At 43.7% G+C, this 27,491-nt stretch overlaps 1 protein-coding gene and 1 long non-coding RNA gene across 3 annotated transcripts in view; one reads left to right on the top strand and one right to left on the bottom strand.

Moving 5' to 3' along the window:
- Positions 1-22,914: 22,914 nt before the first annotated feature.
- Positions 22,915-26,168, bottom strand: LOC144327252 (uncharacterized). Its single transcript, XR_013392216.1, has 2 exons — positions 25,778-26,168; positions 22,915-25,065 (listed from the first exon to the last, which is right to left on the bottom strand). It is a non-coding gene; the product is annotated as an uncharacterized LOC144327252 (long non-coding RNA).
- A 62-nt stretch (positions 26,169-26,230) lies between these two features.
- The window catches only part of RGS17 (regulator of G protein signaling 17), a 76,078-nt gene continuing 74,817 nt past the window's right edge, over positions 26,231-27,491 (top strand). For both annotated transcript variants that reach the window (XM_028723706.2, XM_028723701.2), the window contains exon 1: positions 26,231-26,357. The gene's annotated coding sequence lies outside the window, so the exon portion shown is untranslated. The remainder of the gene's footprint in view (positions 26,358-27,491) is intronic.

The following is a 27,491-nucleotide window of genomic DNA, read 5'->3' on the forward strand; positions in this document are numbered from 1 at the left end:
TTCCAAAAGCTTCTCTTGAACTTCCTCTCATAGATGACTGGTTGCCATTCATTCCCATGGGGAATAGTAAAATGCTGCACTAGGGATTCTAGTGGAAATTAAAAGTACCGTAGATTCCACTAGCCTGAAGTCTGCCTTAAAATGTCCTGCCTTCATACACACAAGAGTCCTTGAAAGGCCAGACAAACTTTCTATTCTTCCTCAGAATTTTCATTCCCTTTGATTTCAATCACTTGAAAATAAACCAATGGAAGTTCTATTTTTTCGCTGCAATGCACCAAATGCATACGGTAAATATAATTCAAACATGGTAATTTAGAATTAATTTATCCTGTTCTTTGTTTCATTGGGAGATTATAGTTCTGAGGGTTAATGGTTTGACATTTACCTGTGCTGGTTTAAAAGAAAGCATATTTCCTCAGATATTTATGATCCATAAAGATTCTGGCACGAGCTTTCCTTGCTGCCTTCAGCTGACTTATCACCTCTGCAGGATATATTTCAAGCACTACTGCAGTTCCATCTGTCTCAGGAAGGGCTGCTCCCTCAACTCAAGTTCACTCAGGAAACACAGAATAACTATGCATTTCTTGCACATACCAGATATATATGATCCACAACTCAAATGGCATACTTGGGCCAGTTCACATGTCAACGGGGAAGCCAAGGTTGTGCAATGAAGCAGCAGACCCCCTTTCATAGTGCATAGATGCCATGTGAAACAAAGATATACATACACCTGTGCACTTATATGCTCAGATCACCTTCTCCTGAAAAGAGAGAGAATGGTTGCTCAAATTGAGCATAATCATAGAATCATAGAATTGTAGAGTTGGAAGGGACCACAGGGGTCATCTAGTCCAACCTTCTGCAACGCAGGAATCTTTTCCCAATGTAGGACTCAAATCCATGAGCCTGAGATTCAGAGTCTCATGCTCTACCAACAAGATCATAACAGATTGTAAAACTTACAGTGAAAAGCATACATACCTCCTCATAAGAACATGAGAAGAACCTGCTGGATCCTGCCAACAGTCATCTAGTCCAGCATCTTGTTCTCACAAAGGCCACCCAGATGCCTTTGGGAAGCCCAAAAGCAGGAGCAGAGAACAACCTCCCAACCTTGTGATTCCCAGCAATTGGTATCAGTATTTTCTCCTCCTTTAATATCCATATAATATTCCCAGCTGGTGAATATATAGACTGTTGCTTCAACTTTTTGCAGACTTCTTTCCGCTCCATGTGGGGCTGGTCCAAAAGCTCCAGTTGGTACAGAATGCAGCAGCTAGACTTGTTCGGAGGTTCTATCAGGGGAGCGCAGCTATCGTATACCCTTGACAGAAGAATGGTACACTCCTTCTATCTGGGATGGTCGTCCCCTTCCACCGAGTGCGCAGCTTCAGGAGGGAGCAATGAGGGAGGAAGGGGACACCTGCCTAGCCAGCCAGATCAGCCGAATCAACCCTGGTGATCAATGGAGTGACATATGTCACAGCCAGATCGCCCTCACATCCGATGGGGGCAGATGGCCAAGAGCATATGACAGCCCCGCTAAAACATCTGCACTAGCTTCCCATATGCTACCAGGCCAGCTTCAAGGTTCTTGTGCTGATATGCAAAGCTCTGAACAATTTGGTCTTAGGAGCCCTCATATTCCAGCTTGACAACTGAGATCATCCAGAAAATAGCTGCTAGTTGTCCTCCCATGTTACAGAGGGCCTCAGCAAGAAGACGGGCATTTAGTGTAGATGGCCCCATACTCTTTGCTTTCTTAAATAGTGTTTATGTTTTAATATTGCACACCATCCTGATGTTCTATAATCTGGTGGTACGGAATAATTTATGAAAGGAAGGAAGGAAGGAAGGAAGGAAGGAAGGAAGGAAGGAAGGGAGGAAGGGAGGGAGGGAGGGACATAGTGTCATATGTACTTTGTTCCTAAGTCAGTGTGTTTGAGTGTTCGACTAAGGCCTGAGAGAGCTGAATTGAAGCCTGCATTCATCTATGAAGCTCACTAGTTGACCTTGGGCCAGTTGCCATCTCTCAACCTAGCCTACTTCATAGGGTTGTTTTGAGGATAAAATGTGGAGAATGAGAATCATCTCAGCTTTTTGCAAGAACGGTGGGATATAAATATAATAATAAATAAATAGGATTATAAAGACAAAACCTTTGCTTACTTCAGCCTTGTAGTTTATTCCACCACTGCTCTGCTTCCAGCTGTGATTTACTTGGTTCACTTTTGAGTAAGCTATATTAGATCCACCGCGTGGCATGTGGTGCAGGGATTTTTCTCTTGCTTAGCAGGCTGCATTGCCTCTTTCTTCCAAAAGCAATGAGCCTTTAAACACCTGGATAAAAAAAGAATTAGCTGTCTGTTCCCAAGGACAATATGGCACTCAGAAGGAAGAAAAAGACACATGTATATATTGTGGTGGTGTGAACAAATCCTTGGAGCACTTTTTATTTATTTTTTCTGGGAAATGTTTTTACAGAAATACTTTAACTTGAAAAGTAGCTGACCATTGTACAAAAAAAAATGTCCTTATTTGTTCAAATCTCTTCTGTGTCATGAGAGATGCTTTCAGGTTATGCCATATTTTAGAAATAAAGAGACAAATATATTCCCTATGAATGTAGGTTTAGGCTACATTTTTCCATTGAAGGATTTTAAAATAGAGTGCAGCTATCAAAAGTATAACCTAAATGAAGACATGCTTAGAGCTGGGATATACAGTAATCAGTTCCAAAGAAGAATAAACAAATTCCATAGAGAACAAAATAAATTTCTTACAGCCATTCTTTCCTGTATTTTACTTTTATATATTATATAATTTCATTTCTTTTCTCTAATAAATCAAAGAAGCTGAGAGAAGCAAGTTTTGGCAATATGCATGCTGTCTTGAAATATTCTTGCCAAGCTCAATCTAGCTATTATTTTAAAAAATGTTTCATAGTTTATTAGTTGATTAGATTTCTATTTTCAAAGTATCATTGAAAAACGCAGGTGAAAACACTGGAGCGGGATTTAGTTATGCCTAGCTAAGAACAGCTGCAGTTTTCTGCATGTTTACCCAGAAGTTTCAGAGCAACCCACCCACCCCCTCCCCACCCACCCAGCCCTCCCTATCTCTCCCAGTCTTCACCTGCAGAGCAACACCAGAACTCCCTCTTCTGTGTACAGATCATGTGAGTGGGTGGAAGTGTCCCCCCCCCCCCGCAGAAAGCTCTAAAAGAAGGCATTCCAAGGATGGGGAAGAACTGAGCTGCTCCAGGATACATTGGATATTGAGCTGACCTCAGTGGAATCTCCCTGCTCTAGGTATGTTGCAGAATTCCAACAAAAAAGAGAAACAGATGGAGGAAATGCAATTGTATGCTTTAGGTATCTTCTTCTTTAAGCCAGCTGCACATTTTTCCATAGGAAGACACACAAAGACACATGGAGAAATGTCATTGTTCTTATCAACACTATTGGTTTCCTTTGAAATTCTGAATAGAAACACCTAAAATTTATATTTTAGATGACATTTGGTGACAACCTAGCAGAGTTTTCAAACTAGCAGCCATTCCAGTTTTCCTTCCAAATGAAGAAGCCCGTTGCAACATCAGGGATGGAAACACAATTCAGACCTTGTGCTGAAATAGTTCTCTTGAATGTTTGCTTATAACCATGAGCTTGTTGACATCTAGGCAAGAGCAACCAGGTCTTACTGCATATTTGGGATGTGGCAGTGATGAATGATCAGACATTGATGAATGATGAAGCCCTGCAGCATCAGTGGATCCAAGATGCTTAGCGCCTGCCATGATTTGTTCTGAGCAACAAATTGATACTGTGCTACGTTGTTTTGAAGGACCAACTTCAGCCCATTAACTCTTATCTTAATTTATGAGATGAAGTTTTTTTGGAGCCTGCCGGTAAGAGTTGTCTAAATGAAGCTCCAATTCAAAGTGCAGAGAAAGTTACAGGATTTAAGAACATTTAAGCCTGATACATGGAGCTACTGTAGCATAACTGGCCTTGAACCAATTTAAGACCAATTAATCTAACGTAACTGGATGTTCATTAACTTAAGCTAAAGATATGATTTCCCTAGCCTAACAGCTATTTAGTTAAAAATAAAATAATGTTCATCTTATTTAGCAGGAGTATTGTTCTATTACAGTGACGCTTCTAACCATGCAAAATGATTTATGATTTTTCCATTGATCCTTACCACAACCCTGAAGTTGGGCATATTTCCATTTAGGTTTTGGATATTTATATCCTGCTCTTCAATCCAAAAGGATTAGTGTGCATTTTTTAAAAAATGAATCAAGTGAAAATTTCAAATGAAGCAGTAAATTATAAAAATAGCAAAAAATGCAGAAAATGTCTATGTTGAGATACAGGCTTAGAACATCTGAAAACTATGAGAGTTAATAATAAAGGTATAGTTTTATTACTTTGTATTTTATAATGTTGTTTTTTAATGTTTTAAGCTGCTTTGAATCTCAACTTGGAATAAAGGCAGGATGTAAATACATTTAATAATTTCAAAAACAGCAACAACAATACTTTGTACTTGGAGATATTTAAATATTAAGTAGTTTAGGAATGCTAAATAGGCTCCTGAATCATTTTACTTAAGCCGCAGTTGACATCTTGGAATGGAGATTCTCAATAACAGAAGCAATCCCTATTTCTTTTAATATCACATCAAAGTTTAGGGGTACTCTATCATTTGAGGCACAAGTCATTTGAGGCACAAGTGGCCTTGGTGATTGTCATTTGAGGCACAAGTGGCCTTGGTGATTGGAGTGCCTGTCCTGTTTTGAGCAACAGCTGGCTATAGCCCCTTTTGGACAGAGATGACTTGTCCATGATGCTCCAAGCTCTGGAAACTTCCACATAGGTTTATTGCAACGCACTCTTGAAGACGACTCAGAAATATCAGCTAGCCCAAAATGCAGCAGCAAGACTGGGGTTGAAACCCTGTTCTAAAACAGCTGCATTGGCTGCCAGCTTGTTTCTGAGCCTGATTCAAGGTGCTCTCGTTAGCATTTAAAGCCCTCAATGACTTAGGCGGCAAATATCTGAAATACTATCTCCTTCCCTACAGATTCTCTTGGATCAGCAGAGGGGGGCGCTTTTGGTAATTCCACCTCCCTTAGAAACTGAGGGGGGTGGTCTGGAAGAGGGCATTCTCTATAGCAGCCCCTAAGTTGTGGAACTCCATCCCCACACAGGTATATCTGGCTTCCTCACTATGCAACTTTCAGCGAAAACTGAAGATGGACTTTTTTACCCTGGTTTCTGACACCTGAGATGTGTGATTTCAGGGCCCACCCTGTGGTTTCCTGTGATTGCAATCTGTTTTAATTGTTAATAGTAGGGTAATCGAATTAACAACAAGAACAACTTTGAAAACTTCTCCCTAACTTCCCAGCCTTCTCTTTGCCAAATGACTGAGTTCATCCTCTTGAAAACTATCACCCATTCCTCTGTTGTAGCAGCTAAGATGCTTTGTTAAGCCTGAAGGCTGATGGCTTGTTTAGGCAGCTAAGATTCTTCAGAAGTGGGGCCACATACTTCCTTGTGCTTCCTCTACGCAGTTCAAGAGAATGCTTGACTCTTAGGCAATAGCAGCTGTTCGTCTACACTGGTGGTAGCCAGCACAATATGGTCCAGGCGACGCAGGGTTCCAATTCCCCATCTGGAAGGCCAGAGATTCTCCATCACCATCACCACTGACTTCAAGCATCCAGTCAACCAAGACAGGGGTCAAGGGTTTTACCTGAAATTCCCACCTTTTAAAAGAAGAGTGGTGTCATGGAGGCTTATAATCCAGAATCAACCATTCAAGCAATGTGATTTATTCAATGTAGAATTATAGAATGGCAGAGTTGGGACTCTGATGGTCATCTAGTCCAACCCCCTGCAATGCAGGAATCTCAGCTAAAGCATCCATGACAGATGGCCATCCAACCTCTGCTTTAAAATCTCCAGGGAAGGAGAGCCCACCACCTTCGGAGGAAGATTGCTGCACTGTCAAACAGCTCTTGCTGTCAGAAAATTCTTCCCAACGTTTATTTCAAATCTCATTTCTTAAGAGATCAAAATTAAGCAGGGCATTTCTGCCTGTCTAAGTTTTAGACAAATGCTTTCTCTTTGGCTCCGATTCCCCCCCAAAAAAAAATCTAGAAAGGAAGCGACAGCCATCCAAATTTTTGGACAAAGTTTGCTTCTTGCCAGGCTTGTAATATTTAAACCTGCTTGAGATCTAAGGAGAGGTAGTGGTGCAGAGCATTCTTCCCTCACCCATCTCTCATTAAAAATGGGTTCTTATAAACAGTAAGTTCATCAGAGAGAGAGATGGTGCATATTACAAAAGGAGGGCAGTAGTGCAGAGCAAAGTCATGTCTATGCCTGCTGGATGCAATTTGCTCAAAGCTATCCCTTCTTTTACAGCAGCCAGCGAAGTACTGCAGTGTTTTAGCGCCTTCTTGTGTTGGTCTCTGGCAATACAAATGAAAGAAATCTCAGAAGTGCTCTCTCTTCAAAGCAGCATATAAAAACGCTGTGCGTGGACTGCTTTCTTTCATTTATTGTGGAATTCCGGTTGAGAGAGTTTGCTTTAGCGGGGTGTAAAAATGGTGATACATATTCAGTTTTGCTTTTAAAATACGTGGTGTTTAAACAGTTCATATAACTGACTCAGAACCTTCATTTGTCCCATGCATTGTGCACCTATTATGCAGACACCCAGAATCAGTCCAAAAGAATGGGAGTCACTCCCTTCAACATATGTGCTTTAGACTACTGTCTAAATGAGCCGTGTCCCAACATTAGAATAGGAAAAGATGGCCAGTCCCCTTGTCTCTTATATTGAGTGAGAAGGTAAAGGTAAAGGGACCCCTGACCTTTAAGTCCAGTCTTGGACAACTCTGGGACTGCGGCGCTCATCTCGCTTTACAGGCCGAGGGAGCTGGCATTTGTCCGCAGACAGCTTCTGGGTCATGTGGCCAGCATGACTAAGCCACTTCTGGCGAACCAGAGCAGCGCACGGAAACACTGTTTACCTTCCCGCCGGAGCAGTACCTATTTATCTACTTGCACTTTGACATGCTTTCGAACTGCTAGGTTGGCAGGAGCAGGGACCGAGCAATGTGAGCTCACCCCGTCGCGGGGATTCGAACCACCGACCTTCTGATTGGCAAGCCCTAGGCTCTGTGGTTTAGACCACAACGCCACCCACGTCCCATCTTATATGGAGTAGTGGGGTTCTATTCCTGTTTGCTTGCTTACTGTTTGCTGGGTGCAATGGTTTTTTTAGGTGTCCCCTAGAGACACATAGGCAAACTAGAAAACCGCAGCATTATGGCAGGCAGACACCAGTCCCAAATATTTATATTCTAATGGAGACCAAAATGGTCCCCAGGCAGTCTGTCTCCTGAAATGAGAGGCCAGTGCCACTTCAGCACAGTCACTTTAGACAGTTGTCTAAGTCAAGTACCCCAGAAGGCAAGCGCTTAAGAAAATGGCATGGAGATCACTTACCAGAAGGCAAATGAATACAGCAGACAGCCTTACAGTTTCTATTTGAATCTGATTTCTACTAGCAACAGAAAGCTATTAAGGAAAAACAATTCCTTATTCTCCAATTCCATGCTTCAACAACATACCCACTCCTACAGACCAGCAGTCTTAGGGTAGGGATAGACAGATCCGTCTATTTCCAATCTGTGACAGTTTTGCATGTGTTCAGGTATATATATCTTTTCCATCCCATTTTCTGCCTTTTTTTAACTGCATGAAAAATTGCATTTAGGGGGAAATGCATATGGGTAAAAATATGGGTGCAATCATATTTAAATCATGCACATTTCCCTCAAAGCATGTATTTTTTTTGTACACACACATCTTGAGCTGAGATCTACATTGCAAAATTTGGAGAACTGCATAATCAAAACAGTAGTTGTGTTCTGATCTGCGTATTAGTCCAAAAAGTGCATATTAAATGGCTTTGCTTAAAAGCGCAGACTAAGCAAAATTCTCCAGTATCTTTTCCTCGGGATTTGCTCCAGGTTTGAGGGGACCCCCAGCAAAGTGCCCTCTCGTGACCTGGAAGAGGGGTGAGCTCCAGCCTTACCTGGGTGTGGCAGTGACAAGCAGCCATTTTAATTTCATAGTAACATAGGAAGCTGCCTTATACCAATCAGACCATTGGATCATCTAGCTCCATATTGTCTACACTGAGAAGCAGAAGGTCTTAGGTGTTTCCCAGCCCTACCTGGAGAGGTTAGGATTTGAACCTGGAACCTTCTGCAAAGCACTCCATTCACTCTTTGCCCAAGTTTGTGTGGCTTTCTTCTTCATCGGACCTTTCCCATCTGGCAGAATTATGTGCCTGAGATTTGATTAAGACTTGATTAAGTATTTTGTTCCAAAATAAATTAGCCCAGAGGCATTTTGCACCTTTAATAGTAATGCCTTCGGATTTTCATTCTAACTATTGTTAATTGACAATTTTTATCCATGTACCTATAATTTTATCGAATGTTACCAGCCTATATTTCATAGTCATGTGAGACCTAGTATTATTTTTATTTATTAAATTTGTATACCACCTTTCATCCACAGATCTCAGGGTGGTAGTATCAGAGCCACACGCATCAAAGAAAATGGTAAAGTCTCCACCTCATACATTCTCCACTGATTTACTTAGTCCACCCAATTACCCTCACACCTCACAAGACAGAGTTGTCCCAAAAGAAGGTATTGGCTGAGATGACAAGATGCACAAAAGCCAACCAGACATGCAACTGGCTCTTACTTCAGCGCTGGCAAGTCAACAGAGCCCTCCACCTTACCTGATTGTGGCAGGTTATAAACTAGACTCAGAAAAATCTAGACTCGGGGAACTCAGGAAAGGCCAGTTCTGTCTGCTCTCCACTCCTTATTATCTGCCACCAGAGGCAGCTATCTCACTCTGCTTAATAATAGGGACAGCCCATTCAACATGTACCACTTCCACCCACACCCATACTTTCTTCCTTTAGGCTTACCTTATGGAGATAACCCTTCACAGCACCAATCATTTCCTTATAGGATAATCTAGATTACAGCAGAGTTGCCAGCGTTTCATTGTGCCTTTAACAGAGGCTTGATATGTGTGAATTAGCTGGTGATGCTTTTAGCTGCATAACCATAAACATCGCCAGCTTCTCTAACTCCAGCTTATCCAGCCACAACAGCAGGACCCGGTTATACCTGTTGGAAACGCAAAATGCCGATTATACGAACGAAAAATCAGTTATAACAGAAGTACCACTCTGATGAGGTCCTTTAATTCACCGGCCACTCCATAACGCTGGCATCTGCATCTCTAAGGTTTGACTCTGTCATTTTGTAACTTCTGCCACATCCATCAGTTGCAGAATCCATTGTAGCACGGAGCATAATGAATGCTGAGAAGCAGTCAGGCACTCACCACACCTTCAGCAAGCAAATCAGTCAAGAGCCCTGCTACAGAAAGCAGAAACAGATCTGATCAAAAGCTTCATTGGGACATTTGGGGGGGGGGGACCATGTTATCATTATTAGGGGGGAAACTTGCTGCCATCAGTGGTGTAGCGTGGGGGGTGCAGGGGGGGCCGGCCGCACCGGGCGCAACATCTGAGGGGGTGCGCATTCGCACTCGCAGCTCTCTGCCCCCTGCTAAAATCCACGGGTTAGGGGGCGCAAATTACTTGCCTTGCCCCGGGTGCTGACAACCCACGCTACGCCACTGGCTGCCATATACACAGCTTGAAGACTATTTTTTTAAGGTAAGGTAAGGTGCTAGCCAGTGCTTTTTTCTGGGGGGACACAGGGGCACACTTACCCCTAAACATTTTGTGAATTTAAGTTTGGCCTCATTGAGGGGCAGTATTTCAATATGGGTAGGAAAATGAGAGTACCCCTAAACATTTTTTTAAAGAAAAAAATACACTGGTGCTAGCTGATTGACAACCTGATCCTACCCATTTTTCCTCTATAAGCAGCTGAATATTTCATCCACTACATGTGCAAAATTTAAACATTTACCTGTGGAAACATTTTGTCCGTCTGGAATATTTATATACTGCCCATGAGTTTTGCAGATCCCCCAGGGCAGCTCATAACACTCACCAAAACAATACCAATTTTGAACAAATATTTACATTTTAAAATAAATCCCAATTAAAAAAGTATTAATACAGAAATAGCACAGAATGGGGGGGGATGGGGGACCCTGCAGAATCAGTAGACAACATGTCAGCAGCTTTGAAACCGGCTTAGGTCATATGCTGGGTATCTTGGGGAAATAAAAAGTCTTCACTGAAGTGACTTCCAGTTTGGCAGTGGGTGGAGTGCCAGTAAAAAGGCCTCTTTCCACTGAACCTCAGAAAGCCAAGTAGGTGCAGGAGCGAGCAGGAGGACCTCCAACACACATGGGGAAAGTTAACGCCTTCTAAGCTCCCATGTAATTTCCAGTATATGTTCTTGACAATCCAAGCCAACTCTGAAGTCTTTCTCAGCCTAAAACTCCATGTCTAGGACGAACCCCAGTTCAAAACAGAAAGTAGAACATGGCAAGAAATACCTCAGTTTGAAACTCTGGGTAGCTTCTGTCAATCAGAGCAGGAGACACTGGGCCAAATATTGCTAACCTATATAAAAGCTCTGAACAGCTCAGTAGGAGGTTACCCTGAAAAATTGCTTGCCCCTATAAGATCACCTTGGGAAATTTCACTCGTGGGGCTCAAACCCCACAGAATAGCACAGGGCAGTGACCTGACAATTGCCATTTGGTGTACAGATGCTTTTAATGAAATAAATAAGCAGGCAAACAAACAGCTGGCCCAGCCTAAGGCTCCTTTCTGTGCGCCTGTGCCTCATGCTGGCTTGGAGTGGTACCAGCAACAAACCAGTGGAGCCGATTCCATCAAACAGCAGGAGTCGAAGCAGCTGCTGATTCTCCAAGGATTCCTTGAAGGAGTCTTTGCACAACTGTCACCTCCCTCCTACCACTGGGATGCTTGGATGCAGCATGGAAACTGCAAGGCAATTATCACCTCTAGGGGGGCTCTTGTTGTTGTTTCTTTTTTTCTTTTGGTTTCAACTTCTTTATTATTATTTTTCTCTCATGCATGTAACCATAGAAAAACATGATGTCAGTTTTCAAAGGGGCAAGGGATTTTTTATTTTAAAAAAACCACATACACACACACACACACACACACACACCTCCCTCCTACAGATCCAAACAAGGAATTGTTCCACTAAGAGAGTGATCGAGGAATGTGAGGTTCTTCTTTGCTGAAAATGAATATAGGAATATTGGTGGAATATAGGAAACAGCGTGCTTCTGGGGAGCTCCCTTTTTAATTGCTTACTTAATTACAGTCAGTGGGTGAGATCTGATGCAATGATGTTCAAGCTCTACGTACAACTGTCTCCAGCAGCAGCAGCAGTTGCCATAGAGGTTGCACAACTTTGTCTTGTGTGACAGGTTTCCCACATGTTGACAACCTTTGGAACTCGCTCCCACTGAATGTCAGGCAGACGCCTTCTCTATAGTCTTTTCAGCCCATGCTAAAGATGTCTGCCTTTCAACAAGCCTTCTGAAATCTTTATCCCAGTGGGTATCTGTCATGAATTGATGTTACGTATGTGCTGCTGCTGTTTTCAAATTGTTTTATCAGATGATAGGCCTTGCATTTAAAAAGGCTGTCATCAATACCTTGAAACACTTTTTCCATAGGGAGTTTCCCTACATTTTCACATTGCCGTCTCATGTTGCCCCATGTGGCAGAGTAGAACACTTCTGGTATAGTATATTATGCAACTTGTCACACCAGATTAATCACCTGGGTTGCTAAGTAGAGCACAGTGTTTTTATTCTGGAATTTTTGCTGGGAAGGTGAAAAAAGCAGATGGGGGAGGAAGGTCCTTCACAGCTACTATCTTATTCTATGTGGGGGGGGGGGAGTGTAATGTTTGCTCTTTGGTGGTTGTGGGATTCATTTTCTGTCTGGAAAATAGCAAATTTGTTTATTTTCCTAGTGTCCCTTGGTCATGTATGTTTTCATATGTTATGGATTGTTGAGGAAAGCAAAATAAGCCATTTTAAATGCAAATATTAGCCAATGGAGCAACTGACTATAAAGGCATGTACAAGCAATTCAAGTTTCAGATTGATAGTTTCCTTATCACCTGGTTTGATATGTTTGACAATTTTTTCTGTGCCTGATAACAAAGTCCATTCAAGCATTTTGAATTAACACTTTTTAAAAAGTACAAGGAAAATATTCATTTTCCCTATGTGCATGCTTGCCTGCAGCTTATGAGCTCTTTGGGGACAGTAAGCTATATTTAGCATCTATTAGTTCTAATTACTTCCTTCTTTCCCCATATACAATTCTCTCATCTCTCGATCTCTCAGGCCCCATCTTCGCCATACATTTAAAGCAATGCTATAGCTCTTTAAATAGTTACTGCTTTCCCCCAAATATTCCTGGGAGCTGCAGTTTGTTAAAGGTGCCGAGAGTTGTTAGAAAACCCCCATTTCCCTCACAGAGGACTGGAAAAATTCATTGGAGGATAAGCCTTTCAATGGCTACAAGCCATGATGGCTGTGCTCTACCCATCCTGTCAGAGATAGTATGCCTCTGGGAGAATCAGTAGGTGGGGAAGGGTTAAGCACTCCTTCCTGCCTGCCAGCTCTCCCTTGTCCTCGGTGCTCCTGCGAGGGGAACAAGAGGAGAAATCCTTATACCCATCTCTGGTACAGCAGGCATGTGGAATAAAGATTCACTACATTTACCATATCTAGGCAAGTACGAATACTGTAAGCCTTAAAAAAAAAAGTGTTCTGTAAACCTGAACTTGGAACAACTTCAAAGAAACTATAAAACTATTGTTTTCTTTCTGCATCTCCACAATGAAAAATGGTGTCTGGGTAAGTTTCAAGAAATTTACAAGTGTTTGTCATTCCTGGTTTAAACCCTGAAGCCCCTAGAGCTAAATGAACATCTTCTTTCAGTAAGCACAGGTGCCTGTCTCCTCCCTGTTCAGCCTCTTCCTGCCCACAAGGACAAATGCACAGAAAGGGTTAACCTTGGCACTTTAGGATGAGCTCCTTGCAATTATGAAAACTGCTGGGGATACAGCAAGAGGTAATATAAGGAACAAAAATCCTATTAACTTCAATGGGGTTAGGGCTGGTCGAGCACTTTGAGGATCAATGGGCACTTCAGGGCTATTATTCAGTCTGAAGTCGTTGACAGCAAATGATATTTGCCTGAATAAAAATTGATTAAAGATCAAATAAGGGCCTAAGAGCCTGGCTCTGGAATCTTGAATTATTTGGTTTAATAGCCACTTGCCATGCACAGATTGCAAAGAAGGTTCGCCTTTTTTTCTTTGCAAAATGAAATTATAGAGCTGGAACAAGATTTGGGGATATTCTGAAAAATGAATGACCATTAAGAATGCCAAGCATGTGATAAGGCAGAAAGATCTAACGGCACAGTTCCCCATTTCAAATTACATTATAAAGTTGGAAGTATTATGTAAATGAAACGCTCTTAAAAGTTGCAAATATTAAACGGAGGCTTCGGATAATCTGCTCTTGGCCTGTACATTTGATGCAGCCAGTTAGGTAACACACCCAGTGCCTGAACATTCCTGTCTCTCTGATGAATGGTCATGGCTCGTTGATAAACTGCATGGTTTGCATGCAAGACGTCCCAAGTTCAGCCCCAAAGATCTACAGGTAGGGCTGGGGAAAGGCTCCTTTGAAACCTGTCTTGAAATCTACTGCCAGTTGATATAGACTAGATAGAAAATGATCTGACTCCATGTAAGACTTATTCTACAATGAAAGACAAAAGAAGCAGTTCACCAATATCAGAAAAAGTGAATCAGAAAAAGCTGATGAGGTGCAATTTTAATTTAATGAAGACTACCCAATGCATGTTCAGCAGAGGAAACAGTTGACCATATATATATTTGGAAAATGGGCTTCTTTTGCCCAGAGGGAACAAGTCATATCACTGTTCAGCCTTCTTCTTTATCCTATCAGCCCCAACCAGCATGGTCATTGGTCAGGAATTCTGAAAGTTGCAGCCCCAGATGTCTTAACAGTGCCACATTGAGGAAGGCTCAATCATATGAACTTCCTGAGGTGCTACAGTTGTAAGAAGGCTGAACTCAGTGCAGTGTGCTGCATGGTGCTTCTAGATGGGCTGCTCAGCTCTCCTCTTAGCTTGGGGCATGAGATTGCCAATTTCTGTTGCAAAAACAAAAATTTAGCACATCTACAAAGCTGCAAACGAAAAGCAAATATTTAATGAGAAAGCTCATTAAGACGTGTTTTTGCTTGCAAATAACTTGAAGGTCACGTATCCTTTGCAACACATCAGAAGGGCTACATGAAAATATGCAGCAGGTGATTCTGTTATTTGCATGGAATCTATCCATGCCCCCCCCCCAAATACTTTCTGTCAAATTGTCATAGGGTTTCAGGGCTATTTTTAGTATCCAGGAGGCTCCAAAAAATTTTTTTTACAGGTCAGAGATTCCTAATGGAAGTAATTGGATTTTTAATTAGTTCTTTCAAGTTTCTAAATTTGGCATTTCCAGCAAATAGCCAGTTGCTATACAAGCAGAAGAAAGCAAAGCAATAATTATGAACAGTTTGGACCCCTCTCTGCTGGAAGCATGGTTCACTTCCTAGTGTCTTTGCTGACCCTTGGAAAGAACATGAATAAAGCAGTTCAGAGTGTTCAGCCAATTTAAGGGCTTGGTTGACTGAATATTCAAAGCCCTCTAATTGTGAATTGCAGATACCACATATTGTGTGGGGCTTTCTTTGCTATGGTGTATCGTATGGGGGGGGGGACACACATCCTAGTCAATTAGTGGTGGTTGGAATGATAATAAAACATGCACCCATCTTTAAAAATAATTCCCCCGTCCATTCTGATTGGGAGTAGTCAGGGACTAATTTGAGATAAACTTGAGTTCCCCCCCCCCCTGATTGGCACATATTTCCAAAGCCCCTGTTTTCAGTGCCAGGACAATGTCTGGGAACATGAGAAGTGATCACTGAATGTCTTTCAACATCTACAAAGCTCCTTCCTCTTTTCAACCGCCCCCCTCTCCCCAATTCTGGTTTTGAAGAATAGGATTTGGCAACAGGAGGCATAAGCTCCAAGTGAACTGGAAGCCTAATGCCCCCCCCCCAGTAGAAATGAATCATTGTGGATTTATTTCAAATTTTTGCTGGGTGTTTCCTCAAAATACCGTGCCTGAAAGTCAGGGTTGGCCTTCCAGATGTTGATGAACACCATGAGTCCCAGGCAGCATGGCCCATGGTCAGGGATGATAGCCATTGTAGTCCAACATCTGGAGAACCATGTTTCCCACCCAGCCATGAATCTTGAACTTGTACTACAGCAGCCTGCCAGTGTGAAGTTCTCTTCTGCAGCCCTCTGACATAAACTAGATCACTAAGCCTTCTTAGTCAAAATATAAAATAAAATAAATAAAATAAAAAATTGTCCAGTAGCACCTTAGAGACCAACTAAGTTTGTTCTTGGCATAAGCTTTCATGTGCATGCAGATACACTGAAACAGAAGTCACCAGACCCTTATATATAGTGGGAGGGTGGGGTGGGGGTTTTCCCAGGAGGGTAGTAGGAAATGAGTGATTGACTCAATGGGTATGGTAAACCTGTTGACGACTGTTAAAGGTAAAGGTAAAGGGACCCCTGACCATTAGATCCAGTCGCGGACGACTCTGGGGTTGTGGCGCTCATCTTGCTTTATGTGGCCAGCATGACTAAGCTGCTTCTGGCGAACCAGAGCAGCGCACGGAAATGCTGTTTACCTTCCCACCAGAGCTGTACCTATTTATCTACTTGCACTTTGATGTGCTTTTGAACTGCTAGGTTGGCAGGAGCAGGGACCGAGCAATGGGAGCTCACCCCATTGTGGAGATTCAAACCGCCGACCTTCTGATTGGCAAGTTAACAACTGCAATTAGTCCTACAGGAAAAAGCAAGGGGTAGTATGCATCCAATATCTCTATGAAGACCAGGTCTCACCATAGTTTTCAGTTTAGTGATAAGTTGTAATTCAGCAACTTCTCTTTCAAGTTTGTTTCTGAAATTCTTTTGTAATAAGACAGCTGCTTTGAGATCCTGTATTGAATGTCCTGGGAGATTAAAGTGTTCTCCTACTGGCTTGTCTGGCTTGTGATTCCTGATGTCAGATTTATGTCCATTTATCCTTAAGCCTTCTTAGTTGTAGCACCCTGGAATAAATGCCTTTCTGAAAGAAGCTCCCTGGAATAAATGCCTTTCCGAAAGAAGCTTGCTCCGTGTCAACCGTGATGTCATCCTAGAATCAGGTGGACACCTTTTTAAAAATAATTTGTCTGGGCATGTGATGTAAACTAGTTTTAATTCTGGTATTATATACTCTCTTGACTTCTGTTGATGTTCTGTTGGTTGATGTCAGTCAACAAGGCAGGTTCAGAGAAAGCGAGAGAGAACACAGCTCTAATTTTTCATATATATGCAGTCCTGAAACTCTTGCACTGAAGAGTGGCATAGAAATTTTCTAAAGAAACAAATATTGGTTTATTGATTTAGGTAATTTATAACCCACTCTTCATTAAAACTAGCCCTGGAGCAGAGTACAACATAACCATATATAATACATAATAAAAGAAAGCAACCTGAAATATCAGACCACAACCACAACATTTCAAATTTAACAGGTATCATGAGAGTGACAAAACAGCTCCTGCAGTCAAATAACCAAATGCCTGAACAAATAAAAAAACAAAATTTAAAAGACACCTAAAATTCATTGCAGTTGGTAATGACTATCAGGGGTCAGATGGAATCTGCCCAAGTTTATCTTATCAGAATTCCTAGCACAGCAGAAGGATTAGATCAGACATAGGCAAACTCGGCCCTCCAAATGTTTTGAGACTACAACTCCCATCATCCCTGATCACTGGTCCTGTTATTTAGGGATGATGGCAGTTGTAGTCCTAAAACATCTGGAGGGCTGAGTTTGCCTATGCCTGGATTAGATAAACCAGAAAACTTCAACTCTTGGTGCCGGCAGGAGACAGATGGGAAAGAAGCAAAGCTTGCTGCAATTGCTTGCAAACCACACACATTTTAATAAGTGTATCTGATGCAAAGCTTTATTAATGGTGAGAAAATACAATTGAAAAGGGATGACCATGTGCTGAAAACTTGCCAGGATTGGGCTCCAGGATTGGGTTAAAATGCACCACCCTCAAAAAATTATATTCACTTTGTGATTATTAACATTTATTTATTCAAATATTGATATGCCACTGTTCATAAAACATATCTGTTTTGCTTGGGGTTTTATTTTTCCAAAGAAGGACCTCAACACTTGTTGACTATCAGAAAGCCACCGTTGTTGGGTTTGTGTGTCTTTGAAATACAGCAAGACAATGTTTCCCTATCATTTGTAATGGTTTAATAGTGAGCAACAAGCATGGCTCTTTTCCCACAAAGAACAAAGGCCCTTGTTGGTATCCTTATCTCCCATCCACAAGGCTCCTCATCTGCAAGAAAACAAAAAACAAACAAGCAGAAAGCAATATTATTACAGGAGGAAGAAACCCAGAAACCACTGCAAAAAAGAAAACAAACACAAAAGCATGTGAGCAAATGAACAAAAAAATGATAAACATGGAGATGGACAGAGACACAGAAGAACAAGCCAGGAAACAAGCCAAAGGATGAAAAGGAGGGACACAATCCTCTGACCTACTAGGTCACACCTGCATGGGACATTTGAAGGGAATGTGTTTATGTCATTTCTAATGGCTTTAATGTCTTTGTCCTAAGAAGAGGCCTTTCTTCTGTGGTTCTGAGTGCAGCGTGTTAGTCTCACAACAGCTGTGTGAAGATATGTGAGGCTAAGATGTCGGGCCAGTTTTTACAGATGTACAAATATCAACAGGTTTCTTCTCCATGTTGCGACTGCTCTCAGCCAAATGTGCTGTGCCGCGCTGTTAGGGATGCTGCAAGCATTTGGAAAGGGGTGCTCTAAAATGCAGATTTTCATATTACTCAGGGCATGGAGAGAGTGGATCGAGGAAAGCTTTCCTCCCTCTCTCACACCCCTAGAATGCATGGATATCCAATGAAGTCAGATGCTGGAAGATTCAGCACAAATAAAAGCAAATGCTTCTTCACACAGCACAGTGAAACTTTGGAACTCACTGCCACAGGAGACAGAGGTGGCCCCCAACCTAGATGGCTTTAAAAAGAGGATTAGACAAATTAATGGAGGAGAGGGCTATTCATGGCTACTAGCTAGGATGGCTATGCTCTTCCTCTACACTTAAGAGGCAGCAACGCTTCCTCTAATACCAGTTGTAGAAACCACAGGAGGGGAGAGCGCTCTTGTGCTTGGGTCCTGCTGGTGGGCATCTGTTTGGCCATTGCGATGCTGGACTACTAGACAGGTTATTTGTTTGTTCAGATGTCCCTCTTGGAAAGCCCACATGCGTTTGCATGGCAAATGCAGCCTTGATTGTTGTCTGATGTGGAAGCAGTCAGGCTCACCTCTGCTCACCTTGCAGCCACATGCCACAACCATTTGTGCCACTACCAGGGAAAAGGCCGTCTGATAGTCAGACAACTTGTGCTACTGTATGGGATGCAAGGTGGCAATCACACACACACACACACACACACACACACACACACCATATTTTCCCATGTATAAGACGATGCTTTTTGCTTTAAAAAATTAAGCAAAAATTGGGTGTCGTCTTATACACAGAAAGCGAATGCAGGGGGGGCATGCGATTAATGGCAGCAGCAAGCAAGAGATTGGCAGTGGTGATGGGGTGGGTGATTGGTGGCTGTGGCAAGGCCTGCTGGTGATTGGCTGTGGCTGCGGCAATTGGGCAGGTGATTGGCGGCTGCGGCAAGTGTGCAAGTGGGCTGTTGGTGGCAATGAGCAGGCAGACAATTGGTGACTGCAGCGAGGTGTATGATTGGCAGTGGCTGTGGCAAGTGAACGGCAGTGGCAGGTAAGCGGGTGAGCGATTGGCAGATGTGACCTTCCCCCACCCCACCCCAAAAAAGCTAAACAACTTAATTTCTTAATTTTGGGTTAAAAAAAAATAGGGGTCGTCTTATACATGGGGGTGTCTTATACACGGAAAAATACAGTATATCACATGTGTTTAATAATCATGAAGCAAGCATGATGAGATGGCTGTGCAATTTCTTTGGCTATGGTTGCATGAAAGAACAAGGTTATTTGGAAGTCAAAGTCATTTTGAAACTGACTTCCTATGCAGTCTGCTTAAGAAGAGAACCCAAATCCTTTTAGCTGAATTCCACTGGAATGGCTGTAGCCACAATTTCACTAGTTGTTGCTATAGAGTTTTAGGTCACTTTGTTTTTTTAACTACATTTTATTGATCTTCAGTTATAACAGGACTGAACCACAATAATGTTATTACCAGTTCACCCCACTCCCCGAGGTACAAAGACAGCATTAAAGGATAGTGTATTGGAATCAAGACTTTATTTAATAAAATGGATATACCACTTGATTGTTTTTAAAAGGGGGAAAGCCTCTACACAGTTTGCAGCTGTATAAAAGAGAACAAGGAAAAACTATTGATAAAAAGATAAAACAGGAATTAAAAATATTCAGAAGGAGCTAAAGATAGCAGCAGCAGCAGCTAAAGAAACAAAATACATGTTTGGGTAGGCTTGCCTAAACAAAAATGTTTTAAGCAGGCACCAAGACTACAGTGAAGGTGCCAGCCTGATGTCAACAGGCAGGGAATTCCAAAGTGTAGGAGCTGCCACCATTTCTTACAAGTGTGGAATGGGTATTATGTGACATGTGTAACAGTGTCAGTTCAACGCTCTGTAAGAAATCTCTAGTCTGCCTCATAGAACTAAATGTATCATTACTTCCTCAGCCTTTGTCTTCTAAATCAGGGATGAGCAGCTCAACTTGATATTCAGGGTTTTCTAAAATCCATCATTTCCCAGGTGGATCCGACTCCAGCCTCAGGCACAAGATGGAAGCCGTTGCTGCAAGTGCTGCCAGAATGCGACAAAAATATATATGTAGAAATGTATCTGGTATCAAGATTTGTTAGCCCATGATTACATTATTGCTTAATATATTGCATTATATTATGCTGTTCATATTTTATTTTACTCTTCTTGTAATTTTGTGTGGTGGTTCATTTTTAATTGTGGTTGCTATCGCTTTCTGGCTGAGACAATAAAATCTATATCAATTCCAAATCATAGTCCCTGTTGAATCTTCGCCTTGGCGTCAGACAGAAAACATATTTTTTGTTGTTTCCTGAGTGGCATTTTTAAAAATGTCTTGGAAATTCTGATGCTGGGATTTCCAGCCCAGGAAGTATCTGTAATTGAGTTTTCCAACCTGTACTCAACATAGATTTTTATTTTTTATATGGCTGTTTTTGGTTTTTCTTCAACAATCAGGGTGTTTATTTAAAAATAACAAATAAGAGGCATTTAATTAACAGCCTTTCCTGTCTCTTCCAAAGGCTTTCTCCAAGTTTCAGGCTTCACTCCCTTTCTAAATTACTAGGATAGAACAATGGGTCATAATTAGAGCATGCACAGGACAGCTTATTAATAAAGAACCCAATCTATTCTTTGCAGAACGCAGCAGGTCTGGCGGCCCTTTGTATAAGCACTGTGTGTACAGAAGAGGGCAGCATTATGTGGCATGTACTTCCCATGAGTGCAGTGATCTGGATATTATTGCACAGGTGCCAAAGCATGCAGGATTTTAAAGCACACTGCAGCCAACACTGAATAAATTGGGTCCTATCTGTGTGTGTGTCCCCTACTGTACACTGAAGCCTCTCGGTGACTTATAAAAGGATCAGAAATGCAAGAATTAAAATACATAAATGCATCTCATCAAGCAATCACTAAAAAAAAACACCACCCTGTATGTAACTGTATATAAGAAGAGATTTCCTCACACCAAGAATGTCAACTCCAATGATCTGTATCAAAACTGTCTACTGAGGGAAAGTGTTCTCTTTTAAACCCAAGCACTGTGTCACTGAAAACTAATAAAACACTAAAAGGCACTAAAACTGTGGGGCAGGGAGAGAGAAACCTATTTGAATGGCACTGTAGCAGGGCTGCTACCAAAAAGGCCCTGTCTCTCATCACCACCCTCTGGATTCCACTCAAGAGGGCACTTTGAAGAGGTCCTCTGTAAATAATCTTAGGCACACATGTGAACCCATGACCCCATGAGTTCATGATTGCTGTTGATTTCTGCAGGAATAGCATGGAGGACTTGATCTCCTAGTCACCCACCACAGACACTACTACTAGCCTAGTGTATCTGAATGTACTAGCATGGCTTGTAGTGCCTGGGGGACCAACAAATGCAGGGAATTTCCATTATAATATCAGTCCAATTGAGAGTGCTAGTGATAACCAGCAACAGCTAGATTTTTTTCATATAAAAAATTGTGAAATATTTCCCATCAATATTGTTGAGTCCCTGGGTTGATCCATTGAACTGCACCATTGATTCCACATGTATGAACCATACCCATACCCCACTCCCAGCCTTCCTCTCTGTGTACGAACCATTAATGGACCAATATTATATTCCACATCTATGCACTCCTCCTGCATAGCCTGGAAACATGCCCATGATTCCTTAGGGCCGAAAAAGGAGCAACAGAAAAACAAATCCATGTGTTGGAAGCGGTCCTACCACCTCACCCCTCCCCCTATAAGGCAGGGAGGCCATTGGAAGCAAGTGTCCTGTTTCACGCAACAGCTTCAGAAGTGCAGTGGATCTCTGACCCAAGGGGAGAGTTCAGGTTCGGGTGAAGAGCAAGGCAAAGTAACACTAGGGCTGGGACTAGTGTTGATGCCAAGTAAGGCACCCTGGACAGCTCCATGCTGGGCTCAAACTGCAGGCTCTACAACGGCTCCACTGAGCAGCCCACCTCATCACAGGCCCTTCTTTGTGTGCCTCCTTGAGAGGTCCAGAGGCTGGCAATACACAAATAGGCCTTTTCTGTAGTTCTGGAATGCTCTCCCCAGGGAGGTTTGGCTGGCACCTTCAATATACATTATACACAAGATATGTCCCCTGTCAGATCATGTCACAGTGATGTCTGGAAATCCCCTTGTCTGAAAAAACACAATGGAAAGATACGGTTTTCTCATTGAAGGAAGCACACCCTGCCCCACCAGGAAAAAAGGAATGGTATTGTAGCCAATGGAAAAGGAAGCACAAGGGGTGTGTGCATCTCATTTTCTGCAACCCAGCAACCAACTGCACAGTCTTGCTTGCAGTGCCTTAGGAACAGAGCTTTTCTGTGAAGAGGCTGGAGCTGGAAGTGAGCTGAGCACTCATGAAGAGAAGCAGAGCTCTGAACAGCAAACTTCTACCATTCTATAATATTCATGAACTTTTCAGTACAGTTGGGGCCTCATTTGATTTTAATTCTAAATTACGTATTGAACTGCCTTGTATCCACCTACCTTTAAAGCACTTCCAAGATCCTGGCCTATGATAGGACAGCCATAACTGATAACAAGGGGGAGAAGCACAGCTCAATAGCACAGCACCTGCTGTGCATGGTGAAGACCCCAGGTTGAATCCCTGGCATCTCCAGCACCTGTCTGAATCCCTGGAGAGCCACTGCCACTCAATACAGGCAATACTGAGCCAAATGGATCCATTGTCTACATGGTTTAAGGCAGCTCCCCATGCCCCTAACTTCCTTCAGATGCAGATATACATGAATGCTAGTGCATATACTAGAGCTAGCAAGAAGTGAGACACAGTGCAGTTCATTTCTGACTGCCCATTTAGACTTTATTCTGACTGCCCATTTAGACTTTATTCATGCAAGCATCTTCTCATTACTTTCCTGAGACTTTTAAACAAAGTTTATAGCCATGCATTACTTGGGCCAAACTTAAATACTCGCTCTCTGTTTTCTGCTGCCAAACTGCAAACAGAGCTATTTCCCTGTTTACTTTCAGTTTAAGTGTTTGTGTTCCCTTCATGTTTAATCTTCTTTCTCTGGTGGTGCTCCTGAGTCATGTGTTAGGCTGCCTTATGGAGTTTCTCCATTAAACTATCAGGGCATGCATACATACATAATTGTATGTGTATGCTGCCTTTCCACAGTTCAAAATATGCTCAAGGCGGCTTGCAACATGAGAAAATGCATAACTACAATGTAACAAAAGTAGACATAAACAATAAAGCATTAAAAAATACAAAACCAAACCAAACAATTTCCACATAAATCACAACACAATCTAAAATAAAATACTCATTTGTACTCTAAATCCTGCAATTTTTTGACTGTGAAGATTACACACAAACAAAATTACAGTGGTACCTTGGTTCCCGAACTCAATCCATTCTGGAAGTCTGTTCTACTTCCAAAATGTTCGAAAACCAAGGTGCGGCTTCTGATTGGCTGATTGGCCCCAGAAACAATGCCGACAGCCAAAATGGATGTTCGACTTCTGAAAAACATTCGCAAACCGGAAGACTTACTTCCGGATTTGTGGCATTTGGGAGCTGACTTGTTCCTCAACTAAGCCATTTGGGAACCAGGGTACCACTGTATACAGATAAATAAAAGAGAAGAATATGTAACATTACATAGCTATTTATTATTAGACATATTTGAATCCTATCAGTGTTTCAAGTTGCTGAGGACAATATGCATGAGATAAACAATCATTTTATTATATGGGGGAAGTCCCCTCAGGTGAGGGCAGCCTTTGCCAATCTGGTGACCTGCAAGTCCTTTAGACTACAACTCCCATCAACTTGACCTAGCATAGTTATGCTGTTTGGGGCTGATAGGAGTTGTAGTGCAAAACATCTAGGGTGTACTAAGTTGGCAAAGACTGACCTAGAGGTATTGGGTAATATCCAAAGCTCCCTCTCCTCAGATTTGTCTCTCCTCTGTAGCCCCCAACTCAACATCCAGAGGGTTGGGAGACTTTCAGGACCTACAAGGAGAGGAGATAGAAGTCCCATCATGTGAGTGGACTCCTTACATGCAGTGCTGGGTGCAACCTATGTTCCTACAGCAGGACTCAAGCCCTTCTCCTGGGCTCTCCATGCTGAGCCTGTACTTGCAGTACCATTGTAATTTGGACAGGTGGTGTAGTGCTATCATTACTGGGTTGTAAATTGTGCATGGAGTATAGAGCTGGGTGACTCCATGGTGTTGTTCAGCCACTGCTGCACACTGATTGGTGCATGGGTACTGTGAGCGCAGTGTCAGTGTGCAAAATCATGATTGGTGACAATAACTTCCAGGAATGCTGTGGGCATGTCTATCAGTGTTGCTATGTTGACTTGAGTTTCTTCTACTCTTGCAGTTTTGACCTTGTGGCAAAGGATGAAGATTATGTTGCACTGGTGTTAGCTACCATTATTGAGCCCTACGTTATAGATGAGCCACAGAATGGCCCATCCTTCTCTCAAATGCTAGGTGCTACTCTGGCTAGAATACAGCCATTATCAAAGCCCCCGCTCTCTTTCATAACCACTTCAGAAAATGCCTGCTCACACAATGTGAAAATGAAACTGAACTATACCAAGGTTTGTTGGAGGAATGTGAATCTAGATTCATTTTTTAAAGCCATTGACCAGCTCTCTTTAACATTACATTGCACTAAATGCAGAACTCTTCCATAATGTTTTTCTCCCTAACAAAATTGTCACTTGATTAGCCCTGGAAATTAATCTCAGCTTGCTGAAACACCCCCCTGTATATATTGAATAGCAGTTCTTGAGAAGGGACAAGAATGTAACTCAGTGCTTCTCCATATGCAGCCAATGTGCAGCTGGGTCGGAGCAGTTTCCGTGTTTTGGAAAGTGCACAGAAGATCAGTCACAATATTTTCTTTTCCTTCTGGGGTTGCTACAATGAATATCCGCAGGCCTCTCACCACCACCTCCTCATCATCTGTAACATCAGGTAAAAAAATAACAGCATATCCATTTTCTGGTTGACTTGCCAGAGGCAGCTTCACAGATTTTGACTGTGTGAAACATCATGGTTATATTTGGATTTCCTACAGCTGATATGTAGCATATGGACATCGCACACATCTGCAACTGGTACCACTGTATCAAGCAGTGTCGAATCGATTAAATTAAATAGTTTAAACTGAATTTCAAATAAATGTGCAATTAATTGTAACTGTTTGGAATTCTATTGTGTTGTTATTTTCCTTAGTGTACAATGCTTTTTGATAGGGTAGGGAGAACTGGGGATAAGTTGATGCAACTAAGGGTGGCCCGAAAAGCTTTGGGACCCACTGGACTAGGTGGACCGTACAGCATTCAGTCAAAGGCTGCCCCTGATGTCGTGTCTGGGGGGGGGGGGGTGGTCTGCTCTTTATTCCCCGGATCCATCCCAGCAGTATAAGCTGCCGGACTTCTCAGGGTCGTCCGGGCTCCGGAGGCAGCTCCGCTTCCCGACACGGCCGCCCGCTGCGCTCGGACGCCCAAGTCCGAATCTAGCTCGGTTGCCAACCTCCCCACCGGAAAAAAGGCAGCTCTTCTCTCTTGCTTGGCCGAAACTTAGCCGTTTCCTCTCTCCGATATGAAACAAATAAATGAGCAAATAAATCTGGAGCGGCTCCGCGCTCCCGCCACCTCGCCCGGGCGCTCACCTGGACGCGCGCGCGCCCCGCACAAACACGTGGCCCGCTGGCCTGCTCGCGGGGATCTTTTCAACGTGCCGCCTTCTCTCCTCCGGAAAACTCAGCCCAAGGGTGGGGGGGTGTAGGGGGGGGCCTCGTCTGGGCAACTCCCCCTCCCTCCTCCCCCGCTCGCCAGACAGCCTCCTCCCCCACCTCATCGGAATCTCCCCGGGGAGGGGGGAGGCGGCGCGTGGGGGGGGGCCGTGGGCGGCGGCGTGTGTGCGGGGGAGGGGGGCAGCGAGGAGTGAGTCACGCTCGGGAGAAGCGGGGAAACTCCAGCTGCTCTGCCGGGGCCAGCGCTGGCGGCAAGGCGCGTGCGCAGACTGAGGTCTGGGCTCTCCACCCTGCTCCTCCTTCTTCCCTTGCTTTGCTCCCTCTCTCTCCTTCCCCCCTCTCCCTCCCTCCCTCCCTCCCTTCCTCTCTCTCTCCCTGCCGGCTGGGTGCTGAAGTTGGGCGGATGGCAGCCCAGCAGCTCCGCTAGGGACCAGCGGCGCCAGCCTTTTTCGCCGGGATCGCTCAGGGCGGAGCGCGCACAGCCAGGCGGGGGCGGGTAAGACGCCGGAGCGCTTTCCCTTTGGCAATCTCGGCCGCGCACGGAGCCCCGGCCCCAAAATGTCTGCTTTTGGAGGGACCCAGATGCATGCAGGGGGGAATGGCGAGAGCTCGAGCGGGAGCCTGGCGAGGGGAGAGGGAGCTCCGCGCGGGCGGAGGGCGACAGGGGGCGAGCGGGGGGGGGGGCTGGCGGCGCCTTCAGAGGTGCGCGCCTCCGGGTGTGTTGGGTGCCGGCGGGGGGGGGGGGATGTTGTTTCTCTCCAGTGATGCAGAAAGGGGTGGGGAGCGAGAGAGGCTCGCCGGGGTGTCTTCCCTGGACCGACTGCCACACGCACACACGGGGGCTGCAGATGGAGGAGAAGGATGCTGCCGGGCTTGGCGAGCGAAGGCTTGGAAACCGAGCGAGTCAGGGAGGCAGAAGATGGGGTTGGGAAGAGGAGATTTTTTTTTCCCGGGTGGGTGGGGAGAAATTTCGTAAAAAGGGGTGTAGCGCTGAAAAGAGGGGTGGCAGAGCTCCTGAAAGGTGCACATGTCCGTTTTTCAGAGATGAGAAAACGCTGGGTGGTTTGGTTTGGTTTTGTAATTCCCTCAAATGCCTCCCGGAGAGGTATCTGGGTTGATTCCCTGAAAGTCTCCAGCCGATTCACACCCCTCAAATCTCTAATGCATAAAGATCATTGCAACGTGTAGAGCCATTTAAGAAAAATGTTGTGGGGTTTTTTTAAGCGCTTCCAAATCTTGGATTAGAACTCTTTCCTTTTAAATAATCAGCGACAACCCCTAACGGAATTTAACATGCCACCAATTTCAGAAAGAGGGAGGGGGTGAAAAGAGAAGAAACACCCGCTGAATCTCTAGTAGCTGCTTTGGTGTGAAGGGGACACCACGGAGGGATGGGAGGGGGGTGAGAGGGGGTGACAGACAGCCTCTTTGCCTTTCCTAGGGAGAGCCAGGCATGCTTCCCCCCTTTCTATACCAGGCAGAGCCTCTCCTGGCTGAACGCCACCCAGCCACCCTCTTCATGCATTCTGCGGCATCGGCAGGGGGGCTTGGACTTGGCCAGATTCTTCTCCCCATTTCTGTGAAAATGTTGGGAGGGGGTTGAGATTGGAGGAAAGACACACACACACAC

Source organism: Podarcis muralis, chromosome 3 (assembly GCF_964188315.1).
Source record: "Podarcis muralis chromosome 3, rPodMur119.hap1.1, whole genome shotgun sequence".
Lineage (NCBI taxonomy): Eukaryota > Metazoa > Chordata > Lepidosauria > Squamata > Lacertidae > Podarcis > Podarcis muralis.